We start from the raw sequence: 21,131 nt of genomic DNA, 5'->3' as shown, positions 1-21,131 counted from the left end.
AGTGGCCTAGTGGCCTACTAGCCTAGTGGCCTAGTGACCTACTGACCTAGTTTCCTTGTAGCCTAGTGGCCTAGTGGCCAAGTGACCTAGTAACCTAGTAGCCTTCAAGCCTCGTGGCCTATTGTCCTACTAGCCTAATGGCCTAGTAACCTACAGAACTAGTTTCCTTGTAGCCTAGTGGCCTCGTGCCCTAGTGACCTAGTACCCCTTTAGCCTATTGGCCTAGTGACCTAGTAGCCTAGTAGCTCAGTAGCCCAGTAGCCTAGTGTCCTAGTGACCTAGTTTCTTTGTAGCCTAGTGGTCTAGTGACCTAGTAGCCTAGTGGCCTAGTGACCTACTGACCTAGTTTCCTTGTAGCCTAGTGGCCTAGTGACCTATTACCCTGTAGCCCAGTGTCCTAGTGCCCTAGGGAACTGGTAGCCTTGTAACGTAGAGGACTATTAAGCTAGTGGCTTAGTACCTATTGGCCTAGTGCATTGTAGCCTAGTTTCCTAATGACCTTGCTGTCTAGTGGCCTAGTGACCTACTGACCTAGTAGCCTTGTAGCCTAGTGGACTAGTGGCCTGCTAGCCTAGTGGCCTAGTGACCTACTGACCTAGTTTCCTTGTAGCCTAGTGGCCTAGTGGCCAAGTGACCTAGTAACCTAGTAGCCTTCAAGCCTAGTGGCCTATTGTCCTACTAGCCTAGTGGCCTAGTGACCTACTGACCAAGATTCCTTGTAGCCTAGTGGCCTAGTGACCTACTAGCCTAGTGGCCTAGTGACCTACTGACCTAGTTTCCTTGTAGCCTAGTGGCCTAGTGACCTAGTGACCTAGTTTCCTTGTAGACTAGTAGCCTAGTGGCCTAGTGACCTCCTACCCTGTAGCCCAGTGGCCTAGTGCCCTAGGGAACTGGTAGCCTTGTAACGTAGAGGACTATTAAGCTACAGGCTTAGTACCATTTGGCCTAGTGCATTGTAGCCTAGTTTCCTAATGACCTTGCTGTTCAGTGGCCTAGTGACCTACTGACCTAGTAGCCTTGTAGCCTAGTGGCCTCGTGACCTAGTGACCTAGTACCCCTGTAGCCTATTGGCCTAGTGACCTAGTAGCCTAGTAGCTCAGTAGCCCAGTAGCCTAGTGTCCTAGTGACCTAGTTTCCTTGTAGCCTAGTGGCCTAGTGACCTACTAGCCTAGTGGCCTAGTGACCTACTGACCTAGTTTCCTTGTAGCCTAGTGGCCTAGTGACCTACTAGCCTAGTGGCCTAGTGACCTACTGACCTAGTTTCCTTGTAGCCTAGTGGCCTAGTGACCTAGTGACCTAGTTTCATCGTAGACTAGTAGCCTAGTGGCCTAGTGACCTATTACCCTGTAGCCCAGTGGCCTAGTGCCCTAGGGAACTGGTAGCCTTGTAACGTAGAGGACTATTAAGCTAGTGGCTTAGTACCTATTGGCCTACTGCATTGTAGCCTAGTTTCCTAATGACCTTGCTGTCTAGTGGCCTAGTGACCTACTGACCTAGTAGCCTTGTAGCCTAGTGGACTAGTGGCCTGCTAGCCTAGTGGCCTAGTGACCTACTGACCTAGTTTCCTTGTAGCCTAGTGGCCTAGTGGCCAAGTGACCTAGTAACCTAGTAGCCTTCAAGCCTAGTGGCCTATTGTCCTACTAGCCTAGTGGCCTAGTGACCTACTGACCTAGTTTCCTTGTAGCTTAGTGGCCTAGTGACCTACTAGCCTAGTGGCCTAGTGACCTACTGACCTAGTTTCCTTGTAGCCTAGTGGCCTAGTGACCTAGTGACCTAGTTTCCTCGTAGACTAGTAGCCTAGTGGCCTAGTGACCTACTACCCTGTAGCCCAGTGGCCTAGTGCCCTAGGGAACTGGTAGCCTTGTAACGTAGAGGACTATTAAGCTAGTGGCTTAGTACCTTTTGGCCTAGTGCATTGTAGCCTAGTTTCCTAATGACCTTGCTGTTCAGTGGCCTAGTGACCTACTGACCTAGTAGCCTTGTAGCCTAGTGGCCTAGTGGCCTACTAGCCTAGTGGCCTAGTGACCTACTGACCTAGTTTCCTTGTAGCCTAGTGGCCTCGTGACCTAGTGACCTAGTACCCCTGTAGCCTATTGGCCTAGTGACCTAGTAGCCTAGTAGCTCAGTAGCCCAGTAGCCTAGTGTCCTAGTGACCTAGTTTCTTTGTAGCCTAGTGGCCTTGTGACCTACTAGCCTAGTGGCCTAGTGACCTAGTGACCCAGTTTCCTTGTAGCCTAGTGGCCTAGTGACCTAGTGACCTAGTTTCCTCGTAGACTAGTAGCCTAGTGGCCTAGTGACCTATTACCCTGTAGCCCAGTGTCCTAGTGCCCTAGGGAACTGGTAGCCTTGTAACGTAGAGGACTATTAAGCTGGTGGCTTAGTACCTATTGGCCTAGTGCATTGTAGCCTAGTTTTGTAATGACCTTGCTGTCCAGTGGCCTAGTGACCTACTGACCTTGTAGCCTTGTAGCCTAGTGGCCTAGTGGCCTACTAGCCTAGTGGCCTAGTGACCTACTGACCTAGTTTCCTTGTAGCCTTGTGGCCTAGTGGCCTGGTAGCCTAGTGGCCTAGTGACCTACTGACCAAGTTTCCTTGTAGCCTAGTGGCCTAATGACCTACTAGCCTAGTGGCCTAGTGACCTACTGACCTAGTTTACTTGTAGCCTAGTGGCCTAGTGACCTAGTGACCTAGTTTCCTCGTAGACTTGTAGCCTAGTGGCCTAGTGACCTATTACCCTGTAGCCCAGTGGCCTAGTGCCCTAGGGAACTGGTAGCCTTGTAACGTAGAGGACTATTAAGCTATTGGCTTAGTACCTATTGGCCTAGTGCATTGTAGCCTAGTTTCCTAATGACCTTGCTGTTCAGTGGCCTAGTGACGTACTGACCTAGTAGCCTTGTAGCCTAGTGGCCTAGTGGCCTACTAGCCTAGTGGCCTACTGACCTACTGACCTAGTTTCCTTGTAGCCTAGTGGCCTCGTGACCTAGTGACCTAGTACCCCTGTAGCCTATTGGCCTAGTGACCTAGTAGCCTAGTAGCTCAGTAGCCCAGTAGCCTAGTGTCCTAGTGACCTAGTTTCTTTGTAGCCTAATGGCCTAGTGACCTACTAGCCTAGTGGCCTAGTGTCCTAGTGACCTAGTTTCCTTGTAGCCTAGTGGCCTAGTGACCTAGTGACCTAGTTTCCTCGTAGACTAGTAGCCTAGTGGCCTAGTGACCTATTACCCTGTAGCCCAGTGTCCTAGTGCCCTAGGGAACTGGTAGCCTTGTAACGTAGAGGACTATTAAGCTAGTGGCTTAGTACCTATTGGCCTAGTGCATTGTAGCCTAGTTTCGTAATGACCTTGCTGTCTAGTGGCCTAGTAACCTACTGACCTTGTAGCCTTGTAGCCTAGTGGCCTGGTGGCCTGCTAGCCTAGTGGCCTAGTGACCTACTGACCTAGTTTCTTGGTAGCCTAGTGGCCTAGTGGCCAAGTGACCTAGTAACCTAGTAGCCTTCAAGCCTAGTGGCCTATTGTCCTACTAGCCTAATGGCCTAGTAACCTACAGAACTAGTTTCCTTATAGCCTAGTGGCCTCGTGCCCTAGTGACCTAGTACCCCTTTAGCCTATTGGCCTAGTGACCTAGTAGCCTAGTAGCTCAGTAGCCCAGTAGCCTAGTGTCCTAGTGACCTAGTTTCTTTGTAGCCTAGTGGTCTAGTGACCTAGTAGCCTAGTGGCCTAGTGACCTACTGACCTAGTTTCCTTGTAGCCTAGTGGCCTAGTGACCTATTACCCTGTAGCCCAGTGTCCTAGTGCCCTAGGGAACTGGTAGCCTTGTAACGTAGAGGACTATTAAGCTAGTGGCTTAGTACCTATTGGCCTAGTGCATTGTAGCCTAGTTTCCTAATGACCTTGCTGTCTAGTGGCCTAGTGACCTACTGACCTAGTAGCCTTGTAGCCTAGTGGACTAGTGGCCTGCTAGCCTAGTGGCCTAGTGACCTACTGACCTAGTTTCCTTGTAGCCTAGTGGCCTAGTGGCCAAGTGACCTAGTAATCTAGTAGCCTTCAAGCCTAGTGGCCTATTGTCCTACTAGCCTAGTGGCCTAGTGACCTACTGACCAAGATTCCTTGTAGCCTAGTGGCCTAGTGACCTACTAGCCTAGTGGCCTAGTGACCTACTGACCTAGTTTCCTTGTAGCCTAGTGGCCTAGTGACCTAGTGACCTAGTTTCCTTGTAGACTAGTAGCCTAGTGGCCTAGTGTCCTACTACCCTGTAGCCCAGTGGCCTAGTGCCCTAGGGAACTGGTAGCCTTGTAACGTAGAGGACTATTAAGCTACTGGCTTAGTACCATTTGGCCTAGTGCATTGTAGCCTAGTTTCCTAATGACCTTGCTGTTCAGTGGCCTAGTGACCTACTGACCTAGTAGCCTTGTAGCCTAGTGGCCTCGTGACCTAGTGACCTAGTACCCCTGTAGCCTATTGGCCTAGTGACCTAGTAGCCTAGTAGCTCAGTAGCCCAGTAGCCTAGTGTCCTAGTGACCTAGTTTCCTTGTAGCCTAGTGGCCTAGTGACCTACTAGCCTAGTGGCCTAGTGACCTACTGACCTAGTTTCCTTGTAGCCTAGTGGCCTAGTGACCTACTAGCCTAGTGGCCTAGTGACCTACTGACCTAGTTTCCTTGTAGCCTAGTGGCCTAGTGACCTAGTGACCTAGTTTCATCGTAGACTAGTAGCCTAGTGGCCTAGTGACCTATTACCCTGTAGCCCAGTGGCCTAGTGCCCTAGGGAACTGGTAGCCTTGTAACGTAGAGGACTATTAAGCTAGTGGCTTAGTACCTATTGGCCTACTGCATTGTAGCCTAGTTTCCTAATGACCTTGCTGTCTAGTGGCCTAGTGACCTACTGACCTAGTAGCCTTGTAGCCTAGTGGACTAGTGGCCTGCTAGCCTAGTGGCCTAGTGACCTACTGACCTAGTTTCCTTGTAGCCTAGTGGCCTAGTGGCCAAGTGACCTAGTAACCTAGTAGCCTTCAAGCCTAGTGGCCTATTGTCCTACTAGCCTAGTGGCCTAGTGACCTACTGACCTAGTTTCCTTGTAGCTTAGTGGCCTATTGACCTACTAGCCTAGTGGCCTAGTGACCTACTGACCTAGTTTCCTTGTAGCCTAGTGGCCTAGTGACCTAGTGACCTAGTTTCCTCGTAGACTAGTAGCCTAGTGGCCTAGTGACCTACTACCCTGTAGCCCAGTGGCCTAGTGCCCTAGGGAACTGGTAGCCTTGTAACGTAGAGGACTATTAAGCTAGTGGCTTAGTACCTTTTGGCCTAGTGCATTGTAGCCTAGTTTCCTAATGACCTTGCTGTTCAGTGGCCTAGTGACCTACTGACCTAGTAGCCTTGTAGCCTAGTGGCCTAGTGTCCTACTAGCCTAGTGGCCTAGTGAACTACTGACCTAGTTTCCTTGTAGCCTAGTGGCCTCGTGACCTAGTGACCTAGTACCCCTGTAGCCTATTGGCCTAGTGACCTAGTAGCCTAGTAGCTCAGTAGCCCAGTAGCCTAGTGTCCTAGTGACCTAGTTTCTTTGTAGCCTAGTGGCCTTGTGACCTACTAGCCTAGTGGCCTAGTGACCTAGTGACCCAGTTTCCTTGTAGCCTAGTGGCCTAGTGACCTAGTGACCTAGTTTCCTCGTAGACTAGTAGCCTAGTGGCCTAGTGACCTATTACCCTGTAGCCCAGTGTCCTAGTGCCCTAGGGAACTGGTAGCCTTGTAACGTAGAGGACTATTAAGCTAGTGGCTTAGTACCTATTGGCCTAGTGCATTGTAGCCTAGTTTTGTAATGACCTTGCTGTCCAGTGGCCTAGTGACCTACTGACCTTGTAGCCTTGTAGCCTAGTGGCCTAGTGGCCTACTAGCCTAGTGGCCTAGTGACCTACTGACCTAGTTTCCTTGTAGCCTTGTGGCCTAGTGGCCTGGTAGCCTAGTGGCCTAGTGACCTACTGACCAAGTTTCCTTGTAGCGTAGTGGCCTAATGACCTACTAGCCTAGTGGCCTAGTGACCTACTGACCTAGTTTCCTTGTAGCCTAGTGGCCTAGTGACCTAGTGACCTAGTTTCCTCGTAGACTTGTAGCCTAGTGGCCTAGTGACCTATTACCCTGTAGCCCAGTGGCCTAGTGCCCTAGGGAACTGGTAGCCTTGTAACGTAGAGGACTATTAAGCTATTGGCTTAGTACCTATTGGCCTAGTGCATTGTAGCCTAGTTTCCTAATGACCTTGCTGTTCAGTGGCCTAGTGACGTACTGACCTAGTAGCCTTGTAGCCTAGTGGCCTAGTGGCCTACTAGCCTAGTGGCCTACTGACCTACTGACCTAGTTTCCTTGTAGCCTAGTGGCCTCGTGACCTAGTGACCTAGTACCCCTGTAGCCTATTGGCCTAGTGACCTAGTAGCCTAGTAGCTCAGTAGCCCAGTAGCCTAGTGTCCTAGTGACCTAGTTTCTTTGTAGCCTAGTGGCCTTGTGACCTACTAGCCTAGTGGCCTAGTGACCTAGTGACCCAGTTTCCTTGTAGCCTAGTGGCCTAGTGACCTAGTGACCTAGTTTCCTCGTAGACTAGTAGCCTAGTGGCCTAGTGACCTACTACCCTGTAGCCCAGTGGCCTAGTGCCCTAGGGAACTGGTAGCCTTGTAACGTAGAGGACTATTAAGCTAGTGGCTTAGTACCTATTGGCCTAGTGCATTGTAGCCTAGTTTCGTAATGACCTTGCTGTCCAGTGGCCTAGTGACCTACTGACCTTGTAGCCTTGTAGCCTAGTGGCCTAGTGGCCTACTAGCCTAGTGGCCTAGTGACCTACTGACCTAGTTTCCTTGTAGCCTTGTGGCCTAGTGGCCTGGTAGCCTAGTGGCCTAGTGACCTACTGACCAAGTTTCCTTGTAGCCTAGTGGCCTAATGACCTACTAGCCTAGTGGCCTAGTGACCTACTGACCTAGTTTCCTTGTAGCCTAGTGGCCTAGTGACCTAGTGACCTAGTTTCCTCGTAGACTTGTAGCCTAGTGGCCTAGTGACCTATTACCCTGTAGCCCAGTGGCCTAGTGCCCTAGGGAACTGGTAGCCTTGTAACGTAGAGGACTATTAAGCTATTGGCTTAGTACCTATTGGCCTAGTGCATTGTAGCCTAGTTTCCTAATGACCTTGCTGTTCAGTGGCCTAGTGACGTACTGACCTAGTAGCCTTGTAGCCTAGTGGCCTGGTGGCCTGCTAGCCTAGTGGCCTAGTGACCTACTGACCTAGTTTCTTGGTAGCCTAGTGGCCTAGTGGCCAAGTGACCTAGTAACCTAGTAGCCTTCAAGCCTAGTGGCCTATTGTCCTACTAGCCTAATGGCCTAGTAACCTACAGAACTAGTTTCCTTGTAGCCTAGTGGCCTCGTGCCCTAGTGACCTAGTACCCCTTTAGCCTATTGGCCTAGTGACCTAGTAGCCTAGTAGCTCAGTAGCCCAGTAGCCTAGTGTCCTAGTGACCTAGTTTCTTTGTAGCCTAGTGGTCTAGTGACCTAGTAGCCTAGTGGCCTAGTGACCTACTGACCTAGTTTCCTTGTAGCCTAGTGGCCTAGTGACCTATTACCCTGTAGCCCAGTGTCCTAGTGCCCTAGGGAACTGGTAGCCTTGTAACGTAGAGGACTATTAAGCTAGTGGCTTAGTACCTATTGGCCTAGTGCATTGTAGCCTAGTTTCCTAATGACCTTGCTGTCTAGTGGCCTAGTGACCTACTGACCTAGTAGCCTTGTAGCCTAGTGGACTAGTGGCCTGCTAGCCTAGTGGCCTAGTGACCTACTGACCTAGTTTCCTTGTAGCCTAGTGGCCTAGTGGCCAAGTGACCTAGTAATCTAGTAGCCTTCAAGCCTAGTGGCCTATTGTCCTACTAGCCTAGTGGCCTAGTGACCTACTGACCAAGATTCCTTGTAGCCTAGTGGCCTAGTGACCTACTAGCCTAGTGGCCTAGTGACCTACTGACCTAGTTTCCTTGTAGCCTAGTGGCCTAGTGACCTAGTGACCTAGTTTCCTTGTAGACTAGTAGCCTAGTGGCCTAGTGTCCTACTACCCTGTAGCCCAGTGGCCTAGTGCCCTAGGGAACTGGTAGCCTTGTAACGTAGAGGACTATTAAGCTACTGGCTTAGTACCATTTGGCCTAGTGCATTGTAGCCTAGTTTCCTAATGACCTTGCTGTTCAGTGGCCTAGTGACCTACTGACCTAGTAGCCTTGTAGCCTAGTGGCCTCGTGACCTAGTGACCTAGTACCCCTGTAGCCTATTGGCCTAGTGACCTAGTAGCCTAGTAGCTCAGTAGCCCAGTAGCCTAGTGTCCTAGTGACCTAGTTTCCTTGTAGCCTAGTGGCCTAGTGACCTACTAGCCTAGTGGCCTAGTGACCTACTGACCTAGTTTCCTTGTAGCCTAGTGGCCTAGTGACCTACTAGCCTAGTGGCCTAGTGACCTACTGACCTAGTTTCCTTGTAGCCTAGTGGCCTAGTGACCTAGTGACCTAGTTTCATCGTAGACTAGTAGCCTAGTGGCCTAGTGACCTATTACCCTGTAGCCCAGTGGCCTAGTGCCCTAGGGAACTGGTAGCCTTGTAACGTAGAGGACTATTAAGCTAGTGGCTTAGTACCTATTGGCCTACTGCATTGTAGCCTAGTTTCCTAATGACCTTGCTGTCTAGTGGCCTAGTGACCTACTGACCTAGTAGCCTTGTAGCCTAGTGGACTAGTGGCCTGCTAGCCTAGTGGCCTAGTGACCTACTGACCTAGTTTCCTTGTAGCCTAGTGGCCTAGTGGCCAAGTGACCTAGTAACCTAGTAGCCTTCAAGCCTAGTGGCCTATTGTCCTACTAGCCTAGTGGCCTAGTGACCTACTGACCTAGTTTCCTTGTAGCTTAGTGGCCTAGTGACCTACTAGCCTAGTGGCCTAGTGACCTACTGACCTAGTTTCCTTGTAGCCTAGTGGCCTAGTGACCTAGTGACCTAGTTTCCTCGTAGACTAGTAGCCTAGTGGCCTAGTGACCTACTACCCTGTAGCCCAGTGGCCTAGTGCCCTAGGGAACTGGTAGCCTTGTAACGTAGAGGACTATTAAGCTAGTGGCTTAGTACCTATTGGCCTAGTGCATTGTAGCCTAGTTTCGTAATGACCTTGCTGTCCAGTGGCCTAGTGACCTACTGACCTTGTAGCCTTGTAGCCTAGTGGCCTAGTGGCCTACTAGCCTAGTGGCCTAGTGACCTACTGACCTAGTTTCCTTGTAGCCTTGTGGCCTAGTGGCCTGGTAGCCTAGTGGCCTAGTGACCTACTGACCAAGTTTCCTTGTAGCCTAGTGGCCTAATGACCTACTAGCCTAGTGGCCTAGTGACCTACTGACCTAGTTTCCTTGTAGCCTAGTGGCCTAGTGACCTAGTGACCTAGTTTCCTCGTAGACTTGTAGCCTAGTGGCCTAGTGACCTATTACCCTGTAGCCCAGTGGCCTAGTGCCCTAGGGAACTGGTAGCCTTGTAACGTAGAGGACTATTAAGCTATTGGCTTAGTACCTATTGGCCTAGTGCATTGTAGCCTAGTTTCCTAATGACCTTGCTGTTCAGTGGCCTAGTGACGTACTGACCTAGTAGCCTTGTAGCCTAGTGGCCTGGTGGCCTGCTAGCCTAGTGGCCTAGTGACCTACTGACCTAGTTTCTTGGTAGCCTAGTGGCCTAGTGGCCAAGTGACCTAGTAACCTAGTAGCCTTCAAGCCTAGTGGCCTATTGTCCTACTAGCCTAATGGCCTAGTAACCTACAGAACTAGTTTCCTTGTAGCCTAGTGGCCTCGTGCCCTAGTGACCTAGTACCCCTTTAGCCTATTGGCCTAGTGACCTAGTAGCCTAGTAGCTCAGTAGCCCAGTAGCCTAGTGTCCTAGTGACCTAGTTTCTTTGTAGCCTAGTGGTCTAGTGACCTAGTAGCCTAGTGGCCTAGTGACCTACTGACCTAGTTTCCTTGTAGCCTAGTGGCCTAGTGACCTATTACCCTGTAGCCCAGTGTCCTAGTGCCCTAGGGAACTGGTAGCCTTGTAACGTAGAGGACTATTAAGCTAGTGGCTTAGTACCTATTGGCCTAGTGCATTGTAGCCTAGTTTCCTAATGACCTTGCTGTCTAGTGGCCTAGTGACCTACTGACCTAGTAGCCTTGTAGCCTAGTGGACTAGTGGCCTGCTAGCCTAGTGGCCTAGTGACCTACTGACCTAGTTTCCTTGTAGCCTAGTGGCCTAGTGGCCAAGTGACCTAGTAATCTAGTAGCCTTCAAGCCTAGTGGCCTATTGTCCTACTAGCCTAGTGGCCTAGTGACCTACTGACCAAGATTCCTTGTAGCCTAGTGGCCTAGTGACCTACTAGCCTAGTGGCCTAGTGACCTACTGACCTAGTTTCCTTGTAGCCTAGTGGCCTAGTGACCTAGTGACCTAGTTTCCTTGTAGACTAGTAGCCTAGTGGCCTAGTGTCCTACTACCCTGTAGCCCAGTGGCCTAGTGCCCTAGGGAACTGGTAGCCTTGTAACGTAGAGGACTATTAAGCTACTGGCTTAGTACCATTTGGCCTAGTGCATTGTAGCCTAGTTTCCTAATGACCTTGCTGTTCAGTGGCCTAGTGACCTACTGACCTAGTAGCCTTGTAGCCTAGTGGCCTCGTGACCTAGTGACCTAGTACCCCTGTAGCCTATTGGCCTAGTGACCTAGTAGCCTAGTAGCTCAGTAGCCCAGTAGCCTAGTGTCCTAGTGACCTAGTTTCCTTGTAGCCTAGTGGCCTAGTGACCTACTAGCCTAGTGGCCTAGTGACCTACTGACCTAGTTTCCTTGTAGCCTAGTGGCCTAGTGACCTACTAGCCTAGTGGCCTAGTGACCTACTGACCTAGTTTCCTTGTAGCCTAGTGGCCTAGTGACCTAGTGACCTAGTTTCATCGTAGACTAGTAGCCTAGTGGCCTAGTGACCTATTACCCTGTAGCCCAGTGGCCTAGTGCCCTAGGGAACTGGTAGCCTTGTAACGTAGAGGACTATTAAGCTAGTGGCTTAGTACCTATTGGCCTACTGCATTGTAGCCTAGTTTCCTAATGACCTTGCTGTCTAGTGGCCTAGTGACCTACTGACCTAGTAGCCTTGTAGCCTAGTGGACTAGTGGCCTGCTAGCCTAGTGGCCTAGTGACCTACTGACCTAGTTTCCTTGTAGCCTAGTGGCCTAGTGGCCAAGTGACCTAGTAACCTAGTAGCCTTCAAGCCTAGTGGCCTATTGTCCTACTAGCCTAGTGGCCTAGTGACCTACTGACCTAGTTTCCTTGTAGCTTAGTGGCCTAGTGACCTACTAGCCTAGTGGCCTAGTGACCTACTGACCTAGTTTCCTTGTAGCCTAGTGGCCTAGTGACCTAGTGACCTAGTTTCCTCGTAGACTAGTAGCCTAGTGGCCTAGTGACCTACTACCCTGTAGCCCAGTGGCCTAGTGCCCTAGGGAACTGGTAGCCTTGTAACGTAGAGGACTATTAAGCTAGTGGCTTAGTACCTTTTGGCCTAGTGCATTGTAGCCTAGTTTCCTAATGACCTTGCTGTTCAGTGGCCTAGTGACCTACTGACCTAGTAGCCTTGTAGCCTAGTGGCCTAGTGGCCTACTAGCCTAGTGGCCTAGTGACCTACTGACCTAGTTTCCTTGTAGCCTAGTGGCCTCGTGACCTAGTGACCTAGTACCCCTGTAGCCTATTGGCCTAGTGACCTAGTAGCCTAGTAGCTCAGTAGCCCAGTAGCCTAGTGTCCTAGTGACCTAGTTTCTTTGTAGCCTAGTGGCCTTGTGACCTACTAGCCTAGTGGCCTAGTGACCTAGTGACCCAGTTTCCTTGTAGCCTAGTGGCCTAGTGACCTAGTGACCTAGTTTCCTCGTAGACTAGTAGCCTAGTGGCCTAGTGACCTATTACCCTGTAGCCCAGTGTCCTAGTGCCCTAGGGAACTGGTAGCCTTGTAACGTAGAGGACTATTAAGCTAGTGGCTTAGTACCTATTGGCCTAGTGCATTGTAGCCTAGTTTTGTAATGACCTTGCTGTCCAGTGGCCTAGTGACCTACTGACCTTGTAGCCTTGTAGCCTAGTGGCCTAGTGGCCTACTAGCCTAGTGGCCTAGTGACCTACTGACCTAGTTTCCTTGTAGCCTTGTGGCCTAGTGGCCTGGTAGCCTAGTGGCCTAGTGACCTACTGACCAAGTTTCCTTGTAGCCTAGTGGCCTAATGACCTACTAGCCTAGTGGCCTAGTGACCTACTGACCTAGTTTCCTTGTAGCCTAGTGGCCTAGTGACCTAGTGACCTAGTTTCCTCGTAGACTTGTAGCCTAGTGGCCTAGTGACCTATTACCCTGTAGCCCAGTGGCCTAGTGCCCTAGGGAACTGGTAGCCTTGTAACGTAGAGGACTATTAAGCTATTGGCTTAGTACCTATTGGCCTAGTGCATTGTAGCCTAGTTTCCTAATGACCTTGCTGTTCAGTGGCCTAGTGACGTACTGACCTAGTAGCCTTGTAGCCTAGTGGCCTAGTGGCCTACTAGCCTAGTGGCCTACTGACCTACTGACCTAGTTTCCTTGTAGCCTAGTGGCCTCGTGACCTAGTGACCTAGTACCCCTGTAGCCTATTGGCCTAGTGACCTAGTAGCCTAGTAGCTCAGTAGCCCAGTAGCCTAGTGTCCTAGTGACCTAGTTTCTTTGTAGCCTAATGGCCTAGTGACCTACTAGCATAGTGGCCTAGTGTCCTAGTGACCTAGTTTCCTTGTAGCCTAGTGGCCTAGTGACCTAGTGACCTAGTTTCCTCGTAGACTAGTAGCCTAGTGGCCTAGTGACCTATTACCCTGTAGCCCAGTGTCCTAGTGCCCTAGGGAACTGGTAGCCTTGTAACGTAGAGGACTATTAAGCTAGTGGCTTAGTACCTATTGGCCTAGTGCATTGTAGCCTAGTTTCGTAATGACCTTGCTGTCTAGTGGCCTAGTAACCTACTGACCTTGTAGCCTTGTAGCCTAGTGGCCTAGTGGCCTACTAGCCTAGTGGCCTAGTGACCTACTGACCTAGTTTCCTTGTAGCCTAGTGGCCTAGTGGCCAAGTGACCTAGTAACCTAGTAGCCTTCAAGCCTAGTGGCCTATTGTCCTACTAGCCTAATGGCCTAGTAACCTACAGAACTAGTTTCCTTGTAGCCTAGTGGCCTCGTGCCCTAGTGACCTAGTACCCCTTTAGCCTATTGGCCTAGTGACCTTGTAGCCTAGTTGCTCAGTAGCCCAGTAGCCTAGTGTCCTAGTGACCTAGTTTCTTTGTAGCCTAGTGGTCTAGTGACCTAGTAGCCTAGTGGCCTAGTGACCTACTGACCTAGTTTCCTTGTAGCCTAGTGGCCTAGTGACCTATTACCATGTAGCCCAGTGTCCTAGTGCCCTAGGGAACTGGTAGCCTTGTAACGTAGAGGACTATTAAGCTAGTGGCTTAGTACCTATTGGCCTAGTGCATTGTAGCCTAGTTTCCTAATGACCTTGCTGTCTAGTGGCCTAGTGACCTACTGACCTAGTAGCCTTGTAGCCTAGTGGACTAGTGGCCTGCTAGCCTAGTGGCCTAGTGACCTACTGACCTAGTTTCCTTGTAGCCTAGTGGCCTAGTGGCCAAGTGACCTAGTAACCTAGTAGCCTTCAAGCCTAGTGGCCTATTGTCCTACTAGCCTAGTGGCCTAGTGACCTACTAGCCTAGTGGCCTAGTGACCTACTGACCTAGTTTCCTTGTAGCCTAGTGGCCTAGTGACCTACTAGCCTAGTGGCCTAGTGACCTACTGACCTAGTTTCCTTGTAGCCTAGTGGCCTAGTGACCTAGTGACCTAGTTTCCTTGTAGACTAGTAGCCTAGTGGCCTAGTGACCTACTACCCTGTAGCCCAGTGGCCTAGTGCCCTAGGGAACTGGTAGCCTTGTAACGTAGAGGACTATTAAGCTACTGGCTTAGTACCATTTGGCCTAGTGCATTGTAGCCTAGTTTCCTAATGACCTTGCTGTTCAGTGGCCTAGTGACCTACTGACCTAGTAGCCTTGTAGCCTAGTGGCCTCGTGACCTAGTGACCTAGTACCCCTGTAGCCTATTGGCCTAGTGACCTAGTAGCCTAGTAGCTCAGTAGCCCAGTAGCCTAGTGTCCTAGTGACCTAGTTTCCTTGTAGCCTAGTGGCCTAGTGACCTACTAGCCTAGTGGCCTAGTGACCTACTGACCTAGTTTCCTTGTAGCCTAGTGGCCTAGTGACCTACTAGCCTAGTGGCCTAGTGACCTACTGACCTAGTTTCCTTGTAGCCTAGTGGCCTAGTGACCTAGTGACCTAGTTTCATCGTAGACTAGTAGCCTAGTGGCCTAGTGACCTATTACCCTGTAGCCCAGTGGCCTAGTGCCCTAGGGAACTGGTAGCCTTGTAACGTAGAGGACTATTAAGCTAGTGGCTTAGTACCTATTGGCCTAGTGCATTGTAGCCTTGTTTCCTAATGACCTTGCTGTCTAGTGGCCTAGTGACCTACTGACCTCGTAGCCTTGTAGCCTAGTGGCCTAGTGGCCTGCTAGCCTAGTGGCCTAGTGACCTACTGACCTAGTTTCCTTGTAGCCTAGTGGCCTAGTGGCCAAGTGACCTAGTAACCTAGTAGCCTTCAAGCCTAGTGGCCTATTGTCTTACTAGCCTAGTGGCCTAGTGACCTACTGACCTAGTTTACTTGTAGCCTAGTGGCCTAGTGACCTACTGACCTAGTTTCCTTGTAGCCTAGTGGCCTAGTGACCTAGTGACCTAGTTTCCTCGTAGACTAGTAGCCTAGTGGCCTAGTGACCTATTACTCTGTAGCCCAGTGGCCTAGTGCCCTAGGGAACTGGTAGCCTTGTAACATAGAGGACTATTAAGCTAGTGGCTTAGTACCTTTTGGCCTAGTGCATTCTAGCCTAGTTTCCTAATGACCTTGCTGTTCAGTGGCCTAGTGACCTACTGACCTAGTAGCCTTGTAGCCTAGTGGACTAGTGGCCTGCTAGCCTAGTGGCCTAGTGACCTACTGACCTAGTTTCCTTGTAGCCTAGTGGCCTAGTGGCCAAGTGACCTAGTAACCTAGTAGCCTTCAAGCCTAGTGGCCTATTGTCCTACTAGCCTAGTGGCCTAGTGACCTACTGACCAAGATTCCTTGTAGCCTAGTGGCCTAGTGACCTACTAGCCTAGTGGCCTAGTGACCTACTGACCTAGTTTCCTTGTAGCCTAGTGGCCTAGTGACCTAGTGACCTAGTTCCCTCGTAGACTAGTAGCCTAGTGGCCTAGTGACCTATTACCCTGTAGCCCAGTGGCCTAGTGCCCTAGGGAACTGGTAGCCTTGTAACTTAGAGGACTATTAAGCTAGTGGCTTAGTACCTTTTGGCCTAGTGCATTGTAGCCTAGTTTCCTAATGACCTTGCTGTTCAGTGGCCTAGTGACCTACTGACCTAGTAGCCTTGTAGCCTAGTGGCCTAGTGGCCTACTAGCCTAGTGGCCTAGTGACCTACTGACCTAGTTTCCTTGTAGCCTAGTGGCCTCGTGACCTAGTGACCTAGTACCCCTGTAGCCTATTGGCCTAGTGACCTAGTAGCCTAGTAGCTCAGTAGCCCAGTAGCCTAGTGTCCTAGTGACCTAGTTTATTTGTAGCCTGGTGGCCTAGTGACCTACTAGCCTAGTGGACTAGTGATCTAGTGACCGAGTTTCCTTGTAGCCAAGTGGCCTAGTGACCTAGTGACCTAGTTTCCTCGTAGACTAGTAGCCTAGTGGCCTAGTGACCTATTACCCTGTAGCCCAGTGGCCTAGTGCCCTAGGGAACTGGTAGCCTTGTAACGTAGAGGACTATTAAGCTAGTGGCTTAGTACCTATTGGCCTACTGCATTGTAGCCTAGTTACGTAATGACCTTGCTGTCCAGTGGCCTAGTGACCTACTGACCTTGTAGCCTTGTAGCTTAGTGGCCTAGTGGCCTACTAGCCTAGTGGCCTAGTGACCTACTGACCTAGTTTCCTTGTAGCCTAGTGGCCTAGTGGCCAAGTGACCTAGTAACCTAGTAGCCTTCAAGCCTAGTGGCCTATTGTCCTACTAGCCTAGTGGCCTAGTGACCTACTGACCTAGTTTCCTTGTAGCTTAGTGGCCTAGTGACCTACTAGCCTAGTGGCCTAGTGACCTACTGACCTAGTTTCCTTGTAGCCTAGTGGCCTAGTGACCTAGTGACCTAGTTTCCTCGTAGACTAGTAGCCTAGTGGCCTAGTGACCTACTACCCTGTAGCCCAGTGGCCTAGTGCCCTAGGGAACTGGTAGCCTTGTAACGTAGAGGACTATTAAGCTAGTGGCTTAGTACCTTTTGGCCTAGTGCATTCTAGCCTAGTTTCCTAATGACCTTGCTGTTCAGTGGCCTAGTGACCTACTGACCTAGTAGCCTTGTAGCCTAGTGGACTAGTGGCCTGCTAGCCTAGTGGCCTAGTGACCTACTGACCTAGTTTCCTTGTAGCCTAGTGGCCTAGTGGCCAAGTGACCTAGTAACCTAGTAGCCTTCAAGCCTAGTGGCCTATTGTCCTACTAGCCTAGTGGCCTAGTGACCTACTGACCAAGATTCCTTGTAGCCTAGTGGCCTAGTGACAAACTAGCCTAGTGGCCTAGTGACCTACTGACCTAGTTTCCTTGTAGCCTAGTGGCCTAGTGACCTAGTGACCTAGTTCCCTCGTAGACTAGTAGCCTAGTGGCCTAGTGACCTATTACCCTGTAGCCCAGTGGCCTAGTGCCCTAGGGAACTGGTAGCCTTGTAACTTAGAGGACTATTAAGCTAGTGGCTTAGTACCTTTTGGCCTAGTGCATTGTAGCCTAGTTTCCTAATGACCTTGCTGTTCAGTGGCCTAGTGACCTACTGACCTAGTAGCCTTGTAGCCTAGTGGCCTAGTGGCCTACTAGCCTAGTGGCCTAGTGACCTACTGACCTAGTTTCCTTGTAGCTTAGTGGCCTCGTGACCTAGTGACCTAGTACCCCTGTAGCCTATTGGCCTAGTGACCTAGTAGACTAGTAGCTCAGTAGCCCAGTAGCCTAGTGTCCTAGTGACCTAGTTTATTTGTAGCCTGGTGGCCTAGTGACCTACTAGCCTAGTGGACTAGTGATCTAGTGACCGAGTTTCCTTGTAGCCAAGTGGCCTAGTGACCTAGTGACCTAGTTTCCTCGTAGACTAGTAGCCTAGTGGCCTAGTGACCTATTACCCTGTAGCCCAGTGGCCTAGTGCCCTAGGGAACTGGTAGCCTTGTAACGTAGAGGACTATTAAGCTAGTGGCTTAGTACCTATTGGCCTACTGCATTGTAGCCTAGTTTCGTAATGACCTTGCTGTCCAGTGGCCTAGTGACCTACTGACCTTGTAGCCTTGTAGCCTAGTGGCCTAGTGGCCTGCTAGCCTAGTGGCCTAGTGACCTACTGACCTAGTTTCCTTGTAGCCTAGTGGCCTAGTGGCCAAGTGACCTAGTAACCTAGTAGCCTTCAAGCCTAGTGGCCTATTGTCCTACTAGCCTAGTGGCCTAGTGACCTACTGACCTAGTTTCCTTGTAGCTTAGTGGCCTAGTGACCTACTAGCCTAGTGGCCTAGTGACCTACTGACCTAGTTTCCTTGTAGCGTAGTGGCCTAGTGACCTAGTGACCTAGTTTCCTCGTAGACTAGTAGCCTAGTGGCCTAGTGACCTACTACCCTGTAGCCCAGTGGCCTAGTGCCCTAGGGAACTGGTAGCCTTGTAACGTAGAGGACTATTAAGCTAGTGGCTTAGTACCTTTTGGCCTAGTGCATTGTAGCCTAGTTTCCTAATGACCTTGCTGTTCAGTGGCCTAGTGACCTACTGACCTAGTAGCCTTGTAGCCTAGTGGCCTAGTGGCCTACTAGCCTAGTGGCCTAGTGACCTACTGACCTAGTTTCCTTGTAGCCTAGTGGCCTCGTGACCTAGTGACCTAGTACCCCTGTAGCCTATTGGCCTAGTGACCTAGTAGCCTAGTAGCTCAGTAGCCCAGTAGCCTAGTGTCCTAGTGACCTAGTTTCTTTGTAGCCTAGTGGCCTTGTGACCTACTAGCCTAGAGGCCTAGTGACCTAGTGACCCAGTTTCCTTGTAGCCTAGTGGCCTAGTGACCTAGTGACCTAGTTTCCTCGTAGACTAGTAGCCTAGTGGCCTAGTGACCTATTACCCTGTAGCCCAGTGTCCTAGTGCCCTAGGGAACTGGTAGCCTTGTAACGTAGAGGACTATTAAGCTAGTGGCTTAGTACCTATTGGCCTAGTGCATTGTAGCCTAGTTTTGTAATGACCTTGCTGTCCAGTGGCCTAGTGACCTACTGACCTTGTAGCCTTGTAGCCTAGTGGCCTAGTGGCCTACTAGCCTAGTGGCCTAGTGACCTACTGACCTAGTTTCCTTGTAGCCTTGTGGCCTAGTGGCCTGGTAGCCTAGTGGCCTAGTGACCTACTGACCAAGTTTCCTTGTAGCCTAGTGGCCTAATGACCTACTAGCCTAGTGGCCTAGTGACCTACTGACCTAGTTTCCTTGTAGCCTAGTGGCCTAGTGACCTAGTGACCTAGTTACCTCGTAGACTTGTAGCCTAGTGGCCTAGTGACCTATTACCCTGTAGCCCAGTGGCCTAGTGCCCTAGGGAACTGGTAGCCTTGTAACGTAGAGGACTATTAAGCTATTGGCTTAGTACCTATTGGCCTAGTGCATTGTAGCCTAGTTTCCTAATGACCTTGCTGTTCAGTGGCCTAGTGACGTACTGACCTAGTAGCCTTGTAGCCTAGTGGCCTAGTGGCCTACTAGCCTAGTGGCCTACTGACCTACTGACCTAGTTTCCTTGTAGCCTAGTGGCCTCGTGACCTAGTGACCTAGTACCCCTGTAGCCTATTGGCCTAGTGACCTAGTAGCCTAGTAGCTCAGTAGCCCAGTAGCCTAGTGTCCTAGTGACCTAGTTTCTTTGTAGCCTAATGGCCTAGTGACCTACTAGCCTAGTGGCCTAGTGTCCTAGTGACCTGGTTTCCTTGTAGCCTAGTGGCCTAGTGACCTAGTGACCTAGTTTCCTCGTAGACTAGTAGCCTAGTGGCCTAGTGACCTATTACCCTGTAGCCCAGTGTCCTAGTGCCCTAGGGAACTGGTAGCCTTGTAACGTAGAGGACTATTAAGCTAGTGGCTTAGTACCTATTGGCCTAGTGCATTGTAGCCTAGTTTCGTAATGACCTTGCTGTCTAGTGGCCTAGTAACCTACTGACCTTGTAGCCTTGTAGCCTAGTGGCCTGGTGGCCTCCTAGCCTAGTGGCCTAGTGACCTACTGACCTAGTTTCTTGGTAGCCTAGTGGCCTAGTGGCCAAGTGACCTAGTAACCTAGTAGCCTTTAAGCCTAGTGGCCTATTGTCCTACTTGCCTAATGGCCTAGTAACCTACAGAACTAGTTTCCTTGTTGCCTAGTGGCCTCGTGCCCTAGTGACCTAGTACCCCTTTAGCCTATTGGCCTAGTGACCTAGTAGCCTAGTAGCTCAGTAGCCCAGTAGCCTAGTGTCCTAGTGACCTAGTTTCTTTGTAGCCTAGTGGTCTAGTGACCTAGTAGCCTAGTGGCCTAGTGACCTACTGACCTAGTTCCCTTGTAGCCTAGTGGCCTAGTGACCTATTACCCTGTAGCCCAGTGTCCTAGTGCCCTAGGGAACTGGTAGCCTTGTAACGTAGAGGACTATTAAGCTAGTGGCTTAGTACCTATTGGCCTAGTGCATTGTAGCCTAGTTTCCTAATGACCTTGCTGTCTAGTGGCCTAGTGACCTACTGACCTAGTAGCCTTGTAGCCTAGTGGACTAGTGGCCTGCTAGCCTAGTGGCCTAGTGACCTACTGACCTAGTTTCCTTGTAGCCTAGTGGCCTAGTGGCCAAGTGACCTAGTAACCTAGTAGCCTTCAAGCCTAGTGGCCTATTGTCCTACTAGCCTAGTGGCCTAGTGACCTACTGACCAAGATTCCTTGTAGCCTAGTGGCCTAGTGACCTACTAGCCTAGTGGCCTAGTGACCTACTGACCTAGTTTCCTTGTAGCCTAGTGGCCTAGTGACCTAGTGACCTAGTTTCCTTGTAGACTAGTAGCCTAGTGGCCTAGTGACCTCCTACCCTGTAGCCCAGTGGCCTAGTGCCCTAGGGAACTGGTAGCCTTGTAACGTAGAGGACTATTAAGCTACTGGCTTAGTACCATTTGGCCTAGTGCATTGTAGCCTAGTTTCCTAATGACCTTGCTGTTCAGTGGCCTAGTGACCTACTGACCTAGTAGCCTTGTAGCCTAGTGGCCTCGTGACCTAGTGACCTAGTACCCCTGTAGCCTATTGGCCTAGTGACCTAGTAGCCTAGTAGCTCAGTAGCCCAGTAGCCTAGTGTCCTAGTGACCTAGTTTCCTTGTAGCCTAGTGGCCTAGTGACCTACTAGCCTAGTGGCCTAGTGACCTACTGACCTAGTTTCCTTGTAGCCTAGTGGCCTAGTGACCTACTAGCCTAGTGGCCTAGTGACCTACTGACCTAGTTTCCTTGTAGCCTAGTGGCCTAGTGACCTAGTGACCTAGTTTCATCGTAGACTAGTAGCCTAGTGGCCTAGTGACCTATTACCCTGTAGCCCAGTGGCCTAGTGCCCTAGGGAACTGGTAGCCTTGTAACGTAGAGGACTATTAAGCTAGTGGCTTAGTACCTATTGGCCTACTGCATTGTAGCCTAGTTTCCTAATGACCTTGCTGTCTAGTGGCCTAGTGACCTACTGACCTAGTAGCCTTGTAGCCTAGTGGACTAGTGGCCTGCTAGCCTAGTGGCCTAGTGACCTACTGACCTAGTTTCCTTGTAGCCTAGTGGCCTAGTGGCCAAGTGACCTAGTAACCTAGTAGCCTTCAAGCCTAGTGGCCTATTGTCCTACTAGCCTAGTGGCCTAGTGACCTACTGACCTAGTTTCCTTGTAGCTTAGTGGCCTAGTGACCTACTAGCCTAGTGGCCTAGTGACCTACTGACCTAGTTTCCTTGTAGCCTAGTGGCCTAGTGACCTAGTGACCTAGTTTCCTCGTAGACTAGTAGCCTAGTGGCCTAGTGACCTACTACCCTGTAGCCCAGTGGCCTAGTGCCCTAGGGAACTGGTAG

This window comes from Manis pentadactyla, chromosome 7 (genome assembly GCF_030020395.1).
Source record: "Manis pentadactyla isolate mManPen7 chromosome 7, mManPen7.hap1, whole genome shotgun sequence".
Taxonomy (NCBI): Eukaryota; Metazoa; Chordata; class Mammalia; order Pholidota; family Manidae; genus Manis; species Manis pentadactyla.
The sequence above is the reverse complement of the archived record's forward strand: the minus strand, read 5'-3'. Positions refer to the sequence as shown.